Genomic DNA, 16,620 nt, shown 5'->3' with positions numbered 1-16,620 from the left:
AGGCTGATTTTTGGGATGGACACTTGGTTTGTGGGGACCCATCAAATTCATGGTGTTGATGGTCGAAATGCATCACGGTGGGGCCCATAGCTGGGGCCGTGAGCCCCAGCCTGTCCGCCCGTCCGTCAGCCGCAGGCAGCGCCTGCTGCGTGCTCTAACAGCAGCAGCTACTGCTGCTGTGCTCCTTTCTCTCTTTTTTTGAAATCTAAATTTCGGTGCTATTTGGTAGGTGGGGCCCACCTCGGACGAATCCAATCCATCCATTGGTCACTGTGGCTTGATACAATCCCAACGAGTGTAATATTGGGCTGTTTTTGATATTCAGGAGCATCAGGAAATAAATCAAAGGTAAGAGCACTGTTTCCTAAACCATGGCCCGCTAGGAAACTAGATTAACCTCATTTTTCGGTTCAACGCCTAAAATGAGCTGGGGAACATAATGGACGGCTTGGATTAGAAACATATATCAAGGTGGGGCCTGCATAAGTGGCCCACCCAAAATCCCTTTTTTTTTTCTTTTTGCTCTCGGACGTCAATACATCCACTGTCAGCAAACACTTCACAGTTACAGCGTCCAGCGTCCCTAGACGCTGGACATTGCTCAAAACATACATTAAGGTGGGCCTCACCCACAGACATGCTGTCCAGGTGGGCCACCCAAATGGTTAGATGATGTGGGTAATACACACATCAAAGTGAGGTCCATTTGATGAATGGTTTGAAAATCACACAACCCATTAGATGGGCCACACAATCACATCTTCACACACCAAACAAATGAAAAAGAGAGGGAGAGGGAGAGAGAAGCACCCACCTTACTCTTCTTCTTCCCATATACTCCAATGCCTCTAAGAAGCTCTATTAACGGTGAAGATGACGATCTAGAGGTTGGATTGGTGGGGATATAAGGTGGGAGATGGTTGGACGTCCACGGTTTTTGCCAAGGAGAATGAGGAAGAAAGAGTGAGGGAGAGAGATAAGAGAGATAGAGAGGGGAAAGGTTTCTAGGCAATTAATGATTTTGACTTTTGGGGAAAAAGGGAAGGGGTGGTTGCTTGTAAGGAGTTATGGCTAGGGTAAGGTAGGGTGCATCATAGTAATTATTTTTTTCTAGGGAAGTACAACAACAGGGGTAAGTGGGTCCCACGATTAAGCGATCAATGACCTAGATAATGCATGGGCCGGATCTCATAATCTAAGCGTCGCATTGACGCACGAGACGCGTCGTCCGAATCACGGCGATCGCAATGACATAGGTCTCATTTTGAGTCAGCTCGGATTTATAGGATGTGACTCAAGAGCGTGCGCTAATGTTATCTACGCGTCGCGGGTCGTCAAAATTCGACTGGGAGGACCGCTGAAGTTTATGGAATGGTACGGGCTAGGATATCTTAGCTCCGCCACTCTCTCTTTCTTCTCTCCTTGCTCCCTATTTCTCTCTTTTCACTCCCTTGGCAATGGTAGTTGTGGTGAGAGTTATGAGATAAGGGAGGTTGGTTGTTGGTGAATGGGGAGAGTTTATGAGGGGGATTTGTTGTTGTTGGAGAATGGTGGGAGATATGAGGGAGAGCTTGGTTGTTGAAAAAATGGAGGAAGTTATGGAGGAGAGAGCTAGGGTTTATTTCCTAGACTTGGCCCTCTTGGCCTTAAGTTTCTTTAAATGCCCATAATGGCCCCCTAGGACTCCATATTGGCCTAAGGCGGCCGGAACACTCGTCCGGCCACTAAATTTGGTGGGTAGGTGCGCTATGGCCCAATGATGGGCCATATAAAATTTGGAAACAAACGGATGAACGGTTATGAGGTTTGAGTCAACGATTCTGATCTTTAAACGGCCCTGTGGGGGCCATTCTGATGATTGGAATGGTTTTGGTAGCCCTCTGGCCATGAAATTTATAGGATAGCTACTCCATGGCCCGATGAAGGGTCATGCAAAATTTGGGGACGATCGGATCTGGGGTTTGGTCGTACGGGTATGATTTGCGATCAACGGTCACCGCTCCTCGATTGGGTCCTAGAGTTTGTGGACGGGTGTAGAAAAATTTATTAGACCTTCATTGTAAATGTAGAAGAGATCTGACAGCTGGATAGCTTGGTATCTCGGTTTCATTTGCAAGTGCCAGATTCCGATCCTGACATTGATGGGGTGCATTTAGCTAGTGCCAGATCCCACTTTTGGGTGTCCACCGGGTCCGTGGTCCGCCATGGTCCCCAAGCCCAGTGAGATCTATGCTTGCCTGAATTTTTATAATTTTCTGACATTCCTGCGTCATGGTATAACCCGTATGGGCTGTTGCTAAGTGCAGACGAGTTATCTGGCTTGACGGCCCGCACCGGGTCCTTTCATGACCCGTCTAGTCTATTCTAATGGGCTAATCCTAGGTTAATTAACTTGTGGTACCCCACTGTGGTGGTTTTAATGAATGGTCCTGCGAAAAATTCTACGTGGACGGGACACTGTGCTAGTTGGACGGGACGTTACATGTTCTTTCTAAGCTCTAGCGCCCACTATGGGGTGTACATATTGATATACACCGTAGGATAGTTAGCCTTAATGATGATCTACGTATGGACATGTTCGACCCACCATTTGGATGCGCCGATCGAGAGGTATGATAGAAGTCTGCTCAACGGTCACCGATGGTCGATCGGGGCCACGCTATACGTATATGAGTAGGGAAATATCCTTACTACACATGTGAAGTTTGGTTACAAACCGACGGTTTGAAACTCTCAACTTTGCATAAGAGTGGACGACCTAATTCACTTAAGTTTCAGCTTCTTCCGTTAGGGTATTTGCACTTTTCATGCGCTCGTCTTTTAGCTCAAGTTGAGCGGTTCTGGGCAGTACCCAGGTTCAGCTCTCACGATGGACGTCAAACCCAGTAAGACAGACATTACTCTATAAATTTGTAACTAGTGGCCCACCAACAAGCGGTTTAGAGCTTGTTTGATAAATCGAGGCATTTTTGGAATGAATTAGGTATTGAGATTTCTCGTGGGCAATGATTAGGGTTTAGATTAACAATGTTCATAGTGTGGCCTATTTATAGCTAGTAAAAGTGGAGATTTGGTCATGGTTACTCTAAACCGTCAGTTTTAGGTTAAAAGAGTAACGGGGTTGATTTGGTCTATTAGTCAAGATCCGGGCCTTTTCTAACTCAGCTTTGGTTAGATCTTTAATTTAGTTTTGATTGTTTTGATTAGTTAGTAATTGGTCGATTAGATTTGGGCCCTCTGTGAGTAAATCATGGTGCTAAACTTGATGTTCAAGTGATCGGGCTGATTCGTTGGCTTCCTACGGTTGATTAATTGGATTTGTGCGGTTCTTTACTAGTATTACCCGTGTATAAACTAATATTGAGTGTCAATGGTCAGTAAGTGATAATATAAGTTAATTACATTAAAAAAATTTAAGAATTTTTGGAAATCCAAAACAGTGAAAATTCAGGATGTTACAAATGAGTGCATAAAACTCACATAGGCAGAATATAATAGGCTATTACATTTTCACCTTTGAATTACAATCAAGCACTATGTAATAGTCTATTATATAAGTTGATTATAATAAAGAAGTTGAAATATTAGCTTAAATTAATCTAACTAAATTATGGAATCTGCTGTTGCTAAGTTACATTTTAAAGGTCTAATTGGTTGAGCAATCATAACCTCTAATTTGTTGACAGTTCTGTTTTAAAATAAGAGCATATGATATTTTTCATTTTTAGTCATACAATAAATGTTTGAGAATCTAGTTGCTATAAGTGAATAAGAGTAATTTTTGGTACATGATACATCTAAGTGGTACCCATAATTTGGATAGTTTATTTTGAATTAATTATAAACTAATGGTTGGTTTGGCATCTTTACTCTAATTCAATAAGAGTTTTTTTCAATAAGAGTTACTTCAACAAGCTCTTTTTATTTTATCTCTCTTTAAATAAGCTCATTTGATCAAATTAATTTTTTCAAGTAAAAAAAAGAAAAAGTCTTATTTGAAATAAGCAAATTACGTAAAATCTTTAAATAAGAGGATAGTTTTAAGGGTTAGTTAACATTATTTTTAAAGATTACAGTAACCCTATTACAAGAGTAATACAAATGCTTGTTTTGACTGATTTCACCGTAGATGAATTATGCCCAAAATGACAAAAGAATGGATGTCTACAATCTTCATATTTTAAGACATTTTGATCATCTGTTCATTGTGTGAGCCAAACCTTTAAAGTGGCCCATCCATCATACAAGGCCATCTTGGATGTGGAGCATCCATCATTAGGAGCCCACCTTTTTATTATTATTATTATTATTTTTTTTGTGTGTGGTTAGTTTGGTAGTACACACACTCCATGTTAGCCACCTCCACTAGGGATCGATACCAAGACCTCAAGTGTTGAAACGAGGTATAGTCTGCCAGTTGAGCTATGGATCTGGGTGTCATTAGGAGCCCACCTTGATGTAGGTTATCCATCATGTGGGGCCACCATCAATGCTAATTGTTCTTTATCTGGGGCTCTTTATATTTTGGATGCATCTGAAACTTGGTATGACCCCTCATCCAAGTGGGACACACATAATAGATGGGATGGATTTGTGAAACACACCTTGGTAGACTCAACAAATGATTATGAATGTTTTAATGGGAGGGTAACCCCTCACAACTTTTGTATGTGGTGTGGCCCACAAAAGTCATCGATTGACTTGATTTTTAAGCCTGAGGCCCACCATTAAATGTTGCATCTGACTGATAGGGTTGATGTTCGACAAGCATCACGGTTGGGCCCACACAGCTCAACTTCATGGGAAGTTCCCATGAGCTCGACTGCATAGAACCATTTCCCAGTTCCCACCACACATATATATTGGCATGTGTGTGGTATAATCGAAGATAGATAGTGGCTCATTTGGGACATTGACACGTGAGAAGATTGAAGAAGAATGTGTAGCACATTTTCAGAATGTGGACCACTGGTAAGAAACTCCACAAATCAAGGGATGGGATCGTCCTTTCAGTGTATTATTTGGGCTAAACACCATCAAAAACATCATCTAAAATATGGACGGTTCCGATCATTGGGTCATCTCCCAACACAGGCAAGACTAACCCTTTATTTTAAACCAAGAAGTGCTCCAGTGGTGCTCCTAGTTGCATTGGGACAATTAGATAGTCCAATCCATTGATCTAGACCGTTCATCTGGTTCGATACACTTTTTACTAGCCACCGTAAAAAAAAAAAGATGATACGACTAATATTAACCATTTGATCCAGGACCTTAAATATGGACCATCGATCATTTCCAAAAAATAAGTCAAATCAATGATTTGATCCATCTATTTGTTAGGGACCATCATGGGTTTCTCATATTTCTAAAGAATCACTTGTTTTAAGCAATCCTTACCATACCATCCATGACTTAGAAGACGGATGGTAAAATAAAATAAGGCCAAATCAAGGACAGATCAGATCATCCAATCAGTTTTTTTTTTTTTTTTTTTTTTTTTTTTGCATGGTAGGCTAAAAATATTGTCCTGAACTCAATGAACGGTTCAGATCCATCGATTAGACTTTTTAAGTGAACCGATGCCACTGGAAGAGCACCAAAACATTTCCCCCTTAGATCTCCCTAAAAACCTACAACCCGAGCATGTTTTCAAATCCTCAGCCGTGGATCATATGTTATCCGACGTATATAAGGACCCCAGCATACGCGCCCACACCCATGCATTTCAGCGTCTTTGAGAACACTAAAACATCATATAACATGCAGCATTCGGTACACGCTGTTCTATCTATTTTGGTGTTCCTGCACTTGAGTGGGATCTCACTGTCCCTACAAATCAGACGTTGGATGAAAATATACCGGCATTGTACGTGATCGGTGACTCCTTGTCCGATCCGGGCAACAACAATGGCATCCGTACGTTGTTTAAGGCCAACTTCCCTCCCTACGGTCGTGATTTCGACGGCCAGAGATCCACCGGCAGATTCAGCAATGGAAAGCTCCTGCAGATTACATCGGTAAGCCATTTTTTCTAACAATATCAATGCTAATCATGGTTTCCCTTCCGGTTTGTACATGTGGGACCAATGTTTAGTTAATCCGAGCCATTAATCATATGGCCCCCACCATGGATTGAAAATGCCCAAAAAAATCTCTTAAATTGGAAGATCCTAACCATTGAATCTAATGTTTTCTCTAGTGAAAGGTTAGATTTTCTCAATTTAACAGATTTCTTGGTTATGGTTCATCCATGATGGGGTCCATCATATCAACGGCTTGGATAAACCAACCATGAGCCCCATTGTATAGATTCGGTACCATCAGAGAAGTCAGCCTCCTTCCGGTGTGAAACACCCACAATGGAAGATCCCTGTGGGAGGATATTAAGAGGCACGTGCTGATGTGGCAGACGTGTGTGGGATCTTTAGGCCACCAATCAGGTGGGTCCCACTGAATATGTTGTGGCCTTATCAAATTCACCTACAGCGTTCTTTCGCTGAAGGTGTTTTCACAACGGAAGTGTTTCCCCTGGATGCTTTTGAACTGAAGATCAGATTCGTGCCTACGGCAAACACGTGGGGTGATTGGGACGGTTGATCTGGTGGGCATTAGTCAAATATTACAGCGACTGGACCACTCTCACCATCCAGCTGTTATGAGTAATGCTGGTTGATGTGGGCCGTCAATCGAAATGTTCGCTTTTTAGGCCACTGGCCATATCTCTATCACAATCCAATCCACTATCTTTTAGGGGCATGGCCCACTGATCAATAGCCACGAATTTGCCACGTTTACAGAGGGGAAGCAGCGGCATCGAACGTATATGAGAAGAGTTGCCAATTGGCATTACTCATACGCGGATTGCGTATTGACACTCGGTACTGGACGGCGCTCTGTGGGCCCCACAATGATGTATGGATTTCATCCACACCGTCCATACATTTTAGATCATTATTTTAAGGAATATTGCGAAAAATGAGGCAGATCAAACTGTCAGATGGACCACACTACAGGATAACAATGGTGATTGAACGCCCACCATTAAAAGATTTCTAGGTCCCACTGTAATGGTTATTTTCCATCCAACCTGTTGATTAGACTTACAAAGATCTGGACGAAGGGAAAACACAAATATCAGATTGATCCGAAGCTTTTGTGGCCCCGAAAAAGTGTTTTTTAATGGTAGGCGTTCAATCAGAACTCTTTCCTGTGGTGTGGTCCACCTGAGATTTTAATCTGTCTGATTTAATTTTTTTTTGTTCCTAAAATGAGCTGGAAAAATAGATGGACGGCGTGGATAAAACATACTTATCATTGTGGGCCCACAAAGCACCGTCCAGTAGCGAGTCGTTACTGGCAGTGTCAGTAGGCAATCGGCGTCCCACTACTCATGTTTTAATAGGACCCCATTGGCAAGGGATGCACGGTCTATTTGGATGGTTAGAATAGGCCGATCAGTGCCATCGTCAGGCTATACTCAATCCAGAACGGAGCTAATGATTTGGACGGTCCTGATTGATGTACTGGGCCATGTGGTGGGGCCGATAATGGATGGACAATGGTAGAGAAAGTACAACGGTAGGGATCTGGCCCACTGCAGAGAAAGAACAGTAATCAGGGATCCAGTTTGATCAATGGACCCCAAATGGACGGTTAAAAGAAAACGAACCAGAAAACCCCAATCGAAATGCATGGATTGTCCAATCCATGTGGCTTTCCTACAGTGGGCCACCCACGTAAATCCCCAACAGATGGACGATTCAAATTCAACGACCGTACAGCTACATGCCGTAAACCATTAAAAAAAAAAAAAGACAGTTCGCTGCAACAAACCAATTCCCAAATGCCTACCTATATAATTTTAATATTGGCATTGCGTGGGTGAGATCTGGACCGTTCTTCAGGTGGGCCTGGCAGTGTATTTTCCAAAACCCAAAATGGAACCGCTCTGTCATCAGGTGGGCCTCACGTGTACGTCGAATGTCTTTCTCAGCTGCCATTCTCTCCTATGCATGTGATTCGGATAATAGATATTCGAGGCTGTTGTTTGGATCATAGTGCGTAGATCGTGGGCCTCGTCTGATGAATGGCTCGGATCTCTCACACAAGTTCCTGGCACGTGCAAAATTTTAACTGCGTGTTTCATGTATTTGTGTAATTTCAGTTTCTGCGCTGGGCATAAAGGACCTTTTGCCAGCTTATCTGGACCCAAGGGTGAGAGCCAAAGACCTATGCACTGGTGTAAGCTTCGCATCTGCTGGTGCTGGTTTTGACGACATGACGTGCAGCATCATGGTACAAAGCTGCCTATATTTATTATATACACTCTCATCACGAGAACGGTATACATGGCATATATCCACGGAATCCAAACTATTTATTTGGTGGGCCACCTCGTGGATAAGCTATTGCGTAAAATTCACAGTGATCTGATGATCCTAGCCGTTCGATTGGTGTTATGTCCTCCTGGTGAATGTGGACAATTGCCCTTCGAAATAAATTGGGCCCAAGGTCTGCTGAAACAGCTGACCGGATTGCTTGCTTTTTTCAATCGAATACGAGCCATACGCATCAACAAAGGCCAATATTCAGTTAAACATGTGCGATTGGGATAGTGAAACTATCCAAGTGTGTTAGGAGGGATCCTTACTCTTACTCGGTGGTAGAATCTCGGGAGTTTCAACACCGGGTCAAGGGTTCGAGTACCCGTACGTGGTGAAATTCCACTACGGCGTGCGTGTGTGGGGTGTGTTTACGTGTGTAAAAAAAAGAAAAGAAAAGGTGTGTGTTAGAATTATACTCGAATTGAATTGAATTGGATTGAATGTTGGTCACCCATGCTCAAATAAGCTGAATGAGACCCAATTTTTTAGATTGGCCGCTTTTGCTAGCCGTATATTATTACAGGCGATAAGGCGATTTAGGAAAGAAAGGGTTAGTTCTTTTGAATGAAAACTTCTTACCCCAGGGTTAGACTGAGTGAAAGATACCTCATGTCAAAATGGGTGTACTAGCAAGCAAAACTTCTTACCTAAGAGTTTTTTTTTTTTCCTATCATGATTGTAACCATAGTTCAACTACAAAAATAATAATAATAATAGAGAAAGAAGATAAAAATTAAAAGTATTTTATTAATAATTTTTACAATTGATACTCATAATTGGCTTAACAATGATGATCGGTTTGTCACTCAATTATGGATTGAGCTTCTTAGCAAGATGTTCGTTATATGCGGGGTGATCATTTGTTCATTGCTTAATTGCAAACTGGGCTTTGTGGCGAAATAGCCAATAGAGAACAAATCTTCAACAATCCGTTCCAGTCCTTGCCCGAGTGGTAGACTCTGAGGGAGTTTCAACATGAGGTCTTGGGTTCAAATCCCATACATGGTGAAATCCCACTAATACGTGCATGGGTGTCTGGGGGGTGCATGTGTTAAAAAATTAAAAAAATTAAAAAAAACTTCATAGTAAGATAACGGATGTAATCACCTAGCACATAGTAAGAAAGCTCTACAACTTTCCGTTTGAAACTGAGTAATCTTTCTTACAATCCAATATGATGTCGTGGATAAAGGGCGGAGAGATAAACTAAAGATTAAAAAAACTGGGCCACATACTATGAGCAATGATTGGGGCTAAACTAAAATAAAGTAAAATGATTAATGTCCATGGGGAACAAATATATGAGAGAACGTAGAGCTGAGTTTGGTTATGTTGGTATCCGTTGATCCATCCTTTAGCTCTTCGTGGACTGTTGTTTATACAGGCTTTTGGGAGGCGGTAGCCTTATATAATCTTCATCATCGTGAAAGATTGGAATGAATGATCATGCAAATCTCATTGATTCTCCACGTAAGCATAGCTTATCTATTGCGTACAACCACATGTGCAAGAGATCACGTCTGCATATTGTCGTTTCATTCTTACAACATGCGTTGGAAGCCTTACTGGAATCTTAACGTCATTGAACTCTTGCATAAAAAACCTTTGCTGGAGTTCCAACGTTACTAGGCTCTTGCATCTACGAGAATTTCTTTTACTTGGACTATCATTTAATGCTTGATTCATATTTCTTTTGATGAGATTTTTGGAATTTAACACTTACAGAGAGACTTGCTTTAAAAAGACTTTTGCTTTGTAGAGAGATCCTTTTGATAAAACTCTATCATTTAATACTTATGCATATATAACTATTCCTTTTCAAGTTCATCTACACCAAGTAGTGTCTAGTAAAATATTTGATTGGCCATGCCAAGCTAGGTGTAAACACTGAGACAATCTTTATTTTTAGCATTCCAAAAAAAAAAAAAAATACCCTGGATTAGATGTTGGTTGATGCCTCGATGAATTGTCTAGATTTCAGACTTTCAAGGACCATCTCTTCCACTTATCATCACCAACATCACCGGAGAATGGTTTGACGACTCGTTTGAGTAAACTCAGTTTCAGTCGGGAATGGTTGGGTTGGTACCAACAAGTCACCACATTTGGGCAAGGCATGAATCTACTTAAAATGAACGAGTCGATATGACTCACCTAGACGGAAAAACCATGCACAAGAGGGCAAGATTGTGAAGGGGCCTTCATGCAAACATTCCAATATGGTATCCGTTGAGTTTATCCATGCCATTTATCTGTTGGGTCACATTGTCAACAAGCCTCAAGGGGTTGTTTGGCAACCCCTCCAAAATCTTAGATTTTAGGTGGTTGGAATTGAAATTCGGAAAAGGTGGGGTCATTTTAGCGCCGTCAAAATTCCTGGATTTTCAATTCTAAGGCAATTCAAAAAATTCAAAATTTTAATCGTTTTTTTAATTCCAAGGGAGATTTGATTATGGGTCATCTCCAACCATCATAATTACAACCTCTTCTCTTCTTGAATTTCAATTGAGGTATTCACATTCATTTGTGCCATTGGACGTCTACACTTGTATTTATATCATGAAGACGGGATGCTACAAAACTCAAGCTTATTCAATCATTATATAGGCTACAATAAAAAAATAATACTTTACTATCACCCAAAAAGATGAGATTTTGTTTCATTTATGAAATTGTGAGTCATTAAAAGTTTAGAACTGCCTGGTGTTTTTGCCAAGACTATTTTATGCTCGTGGCAATGATTATCCAATGCCGCGTACATTCATCACTTTTAGAATATTTAAGAGCATTTAACTCATAGCATCCATTGTCTTACCGAGAACTGCAAGAGTTAAAATCCAGGCTCCCAAATACAATTTATAAAATTCTGAATTTCAAAAATCCATGCCACCAAATAGACTAAAAATTTCAGAACTGCAAATCCAAGATTTCAATTCCATGCTCCCAAATACGCCCTAAGCCATAGTTGAATTGCCCATTATTTGAGTTGGGCAATAATTGTATATGCATCACTTGTAACCAACATGATGAGTACAATGCTCTGATTCGGTGATGGGCTGGAAAACATGTAAATTGAACGGGCCTTTCGATTTAGAATCAACACACAGGTGGGCATATATCTTGCTTTGGGCTGAATTCTCAAATTTTACAGAACCATTTGGTGATTTTAAAAATGGGATGCATTTTGATCATTTTACTAGAGTAAGTGGACAACCATTAACAATTTTGAACAGAAATTGGATGGCTCATTAAATGCAGGTGCTTAAATCCAACCCCAATAAAAATAAGTTATTCCATCTAACAATGATGGGTAGTTGTACATAAAAATCTAATTGTCTCTAACCTTGCTAATTTCTTTCTTTTCTTGAATTTCAGTCAGTGATACCTATTTCCAAGCAGTTGGAGTTCTTAAAAGAGTGTTTGGAGAGAGTAAAGGAAAAAGTTGGAGAAGAGAAAGGCAACAAAATCGTCTCTAATTCACTTTACGCTATGATTTTGGGGAGCAATGATTTTCTAACGACTTACTATTCTACTCCTTTCCGAAGAGTGCACTATGACCTCCCGGCGTACATTAGTTTCATTGTAGAGGCAGCTTCTAATGTGATCAAGGTAAATGATTTCACATAGAACTATAGTGTACAAAATCTAACCCATTGAAAAGGTCGGCCCCACAGTAATGAACGGCTGATACAAAAATCTAGGTATCCATTTATTAGCTTGCCACACCATCATAAAGAACTAATAACAACCGATCTGATACAAGGTGTGGCCCACCTAATGAGTGGATTCTATTGGTTAAGATAAATAGTAAGAGTGTGACTTCCAACCTTTTGGCCCAAAGATAAATAATGTCCTTCATTACTTTTTTTTTTAAAAATAGGGTAAAAAGAATACATTTGTGTTAATTTTTCAGATGAGAAACTAACCGTGGTTAAGTTAGCAAAAATTTTAAATGACAATATTACCCTTGTCTCAAATCCTTGAAACCCCCAACTTTATTGGTAACATCTCTTCTATTCTATGAAACCCTAATCCTACCCTCTCCTAAATCAGGGATTAAAAGATCATTTTCAATGGCTAACAGTCAACTATAACGGCTCTAATGCAATTTCGTCAAGATTTATTAAGGATATTAACAACATGTTGATTTTTTTATTGAACATAGAAAATGAAAAGTATTACCCATGGATATTAGTTGATTATAACAGTTCCAATATAGTTTCGTGACTGTTGGATTCAGGCAAAGTTGTATCATGACAGGCATTCTATAGAAAAGTTATTTGCACTATTATCCATGAACATACTATTGCGATTGGTTGTTCCGTTTCTTCTTATCAAACACCATGGAAATAAAGATAGATTGTGGCAAATGGATAAATGCACACGTGTACTCGCACATTTGACATGTGTGGATGTTGAGGCATGTGCTAGACTTTTATTGCTTAAAGATTAATAACGACATATGTGCAAATGTATGATTTTTAACTTAGATGATTACACACGTGGCACATTTGGAACATGTAATATATATAGATATACACACGCGCGCGCGCACCACACACCCATGCACGCTGTAGTGGGATTTCACCACCTATGGGTTTCAAACCCAAGACCGCGTGTTAAATTCCCCGGAGTCTACCACTTGGGCAAGGACTAGAACCCCTGTAATACATGTTTATAAATGAATTGTTCCTTGTGTGCACTGAACAGTCATGACGAATAGTGCCTAAAAGTACTTGGGCTTCTCTGCATGACCTGTACTTTTGTCTCAGCTTCTTGTCAATGACATAACTTTGCTTGAATCCAAACAACACTTTGAGAAAATCTTGTTAAGAGAACATTGCTAGATTGGTTGGATTCAGATGATTTTAAAAGCAAAAAGGGATTAAGATTTCTTCATTTGTTTTCCCCTCATTTTCCAACACTACACGCATCTTTTCAGGATTTATATGAATTGGGAGCTCGAAGGATCTTCATAACAGGGCTTCCACCGTTGGGATGTGTCCCATTGCGCAGAACGATGAAAGGGGGACCGTTGAGAGAATGTGATGAATCATTAAATGAAGCTTGCGTGAGTTATAACACTCAACTCTCCATGCAAATCAAGTCGCTTGCCACAGATCTCGAAGGCTCCAAGATCATTTACGTTGACATTTACACAGTCTTGCTAGAGATTATCAACCATCCCAGGCATTATGGTAATTTACATTCTATTAGCAAAGTAATAATAATAAAAATAAGCGATGTGGGGCCTATAATGACATGTGTGACATCCACTCCATCCATTATTAGTTATAGACCATGCTAGGATGTAACCTAAAAATTATATTGCCCCAGTGTTTGAAGTATCGGTATGTATCACTATAAGTTTCGACGGTTGCGGATACGAAAACTATCAATACTATCGATAATATAGCCAATAATTGAAAATGATGGGAAACATGAAAAAATTGTGGAATTTTTCAGTGAAAATTTAGGAGATGCTAGAATATAGATATTTGTAGGTTTAGGAATAAAAAAGTTATAGAAAGAATGCATACGTAATGAGTTTTCATTTAATGGGGGCCTATAAGTATGTGTTATTGTAAGAAATCAATCTAACAATTCCATCCATCCCATCTATCTATCCAACCTTCCATCTATACATCTATTGATATTTCAAAATATCGACAATGCACGCTATTTGATATCAATATCACCCATGTTGTGATAACAATAACATCATAATATTATCAATAATATTATCTACAAATTAAACATTACATATATATACATCTATGCGCTTATAAAAAAAATTGAAATGGGAACTTTTTTAATTTTATTTTACAATATCAATAGATTAGTGATATTATCAAAATATCACTAGTACACTACGATACAAGTTACACTTTGAATTTATACAGTTAAAAATATTGACGATACATTGGCAATACAAGCAACACCGAAAATTTACACATTAAAAAATATTGGCGATATTGATATATTGGTGTTTTATTGGTATGTTTAAGCTGGAGATATATATAATATCGGGAATACTATGAACAATAATTGACCTAAAACTTGAGTGAGACACACCTCTAGAAACTCCAAGGATAGAAATGTGCACCGTTAAGACCTTGGAGGCACATAGACATAGTTTTGAATTCGATTGATTGTTGGTTCTTCCCTCGGGTTAGACCTCATATGAAAAATCATTATAACCCCAAATAGGCATTTGTGTTCCAACTATTCCATGTGGCATGGCCTAATTTAGTTTTATATCAACCTGAACTTTTGCCTCCTATCTTAAAAAGAGATGGTGCAACTGATGGATGGAGTGAATGTCACACACATCATAATAGCCCAATAAAACATTTTGTTTTAATGGCTTGAGAAAATATCCTCACCATCACTCCCAATAAAATTGCTAGACCTAAACCCAAGTGAAGCCGCGGTAGGAACCCTACAATGCTAGGCTGCACATTTGGTGTTGTCCACAAAGTGGACCCCACCTAGTGTGCACCAAGAACGAAAATATTAATTATAGATTCTAGCACTTGTATGGAAGAAAAATGCTAATGGTACATGTTAATGTTCCATGAAAGAACATTTTCTATCGCAATCTAGGGCCAACCATAGGTGGAAACTGCTTCTAAAATGACAGGCCAATTGCTAAAATCACATAAGCACACCTGTCTATATATTAGTTTTTAGAACACAATTCCTTAAGTAATCTACTAAATAATTAGAAAAAGAAGAGCACATTCAACTAGTGGACCATTTGATTTGAGGCCCACTATGAAATGCCTGTGACCTAAAAATTAGGACGTATGCCAGTAGGAATTGCTTAGACTACATGCTCATGTTAAAGAGAGACTTAGTTGTACACATAATCAACAAAACAACTTTCAAATATATTTTGAGTAGTCCCATATCTGACAACCGCACAACGCCCAGTCAAATTTGCATATATAATGGATGGGTGGAGTTGCCACTGACCCTAGTCCGAGGGAGTTTCTGCTATTAAAAGCTAAATGGGGCTCACCGAGATGTCCGCGAGAAATCCATCCCATTTCTTCAGCTCATGTTAGGACGTGTAAACTGAGCTAGATCCAAAACTCAAATGGACCACCTTACGAGAAATAGTGAAGATGGAACACCTCTGCCCAATACCTTTATAAGGACATAAAAGTTTTATATCAGGCTAATATTTGTGTTTTCAGCTCATCCCAATTAGAATGACTTTATGAAGGTTTGGATGGCACATAAACATCACGGTGGACCCCGGGATGGTTTCAATGGTGGGTATTTCCATCCCCACTGTTTCCTGTAGTGTGGTCCACTCAACTTTTGGATCTAGCTCATTTTTGGGATCATATCCTTGCATGAGCTCTAGAAACTGATGGACAGGGTGGATTTCTCACAGACATCTCAGTGGGCCCTACGTAGCTTCCTGACCACAGGAATTTCCACAATGGGAGGGGGTTGCAGGCAACTGGCGTTCAACAATTACCATTATCGAATGATTTTGGATAGGATGATCCGATGAATGGCTCGGATCTCTCCAATGTGGGTTGAATCCCAGTTTCACTTCTTAAATGGTATTGTCTTCTCTCTCATTTTAATTGCATTTCATCCATCCCTCCAAACTAATGCAGGTTTTGATGATGAACGGTTCGGATGTTGTGGGACCGGGACCGTAGAATCAGCACTCCTATGCAACAAGCATAACCCATTCACATGCTCGGATGCCTCCAAGTTCGTGTTCTGGGATAGCGTCCATCCATCTCAGAGACTCAATCAGATTGTGGTGTCCCAGCTTCTTCCCATCTACCGTCCTTTTTTTCAGTGATCTGCGTTGCACACTTACGAAGGTGCACCTCCTCTCTAGAAGAATAAAACCGTGGTGATAATTCACTGTCACGTTCGTTGCGGTGGATGGAGCATAGCCTGAGAATCACTCTCATCAGATGATCATAACCGTCCAAGTGATGAGTACCAAATGGACAGTCAGGAACAAAATGGTAATCAAGGCAAATACAGTGAGTAAAATCAGACGGTTGAGATTGTTCGATCAATGTGAATGTGGACGCGATTTGCTTACATGTATGCAAAAAATAGAAACATGATTGTGGATGAAACATGAAACACGAGTTAATTGATATAAGCTGGCAGAGTACGACTCCCATATGCACGCACTCGTCAAGTGTACACTTCGCATACGTGTCAATCAAATCAAACCGTCCAAACTGTT

The 16,620-nt window shown here is 40.1% G+C and overlaps 1 pseudogene; it reads left to right on the top strand.

The window, feature by feature from the left end:
- Positions 1-5,762: 5,762 nt before the first annotated feature.
- On the top strand, positions 5,763-16,596 carry LOC131244243 (GDSL esterase/lipase At4g26790-like; annotated as a pseudogene).
- Positions 16,597-16,620: the final 24 nt, after the last annotated feature.

This window comes from Magnolia sinica, chromosome 4, assembly GCF_029962835.1.
Source record: "Magnolia sinica isolate HGM2019 chromosome 4, MsV1, whole genome shotgun sequence".
Taxonomy (NCBI): domain Eukaryota; kingdom Viridiplantae; phylum Streptophyta; class Magnoliopsida; order Magnoliales; family Magnoliaceae; genus Magnolia; species Magnolia sinica.
This window is presented reverse-complemented; position numbering and strand designations above follow the sequence as displayed.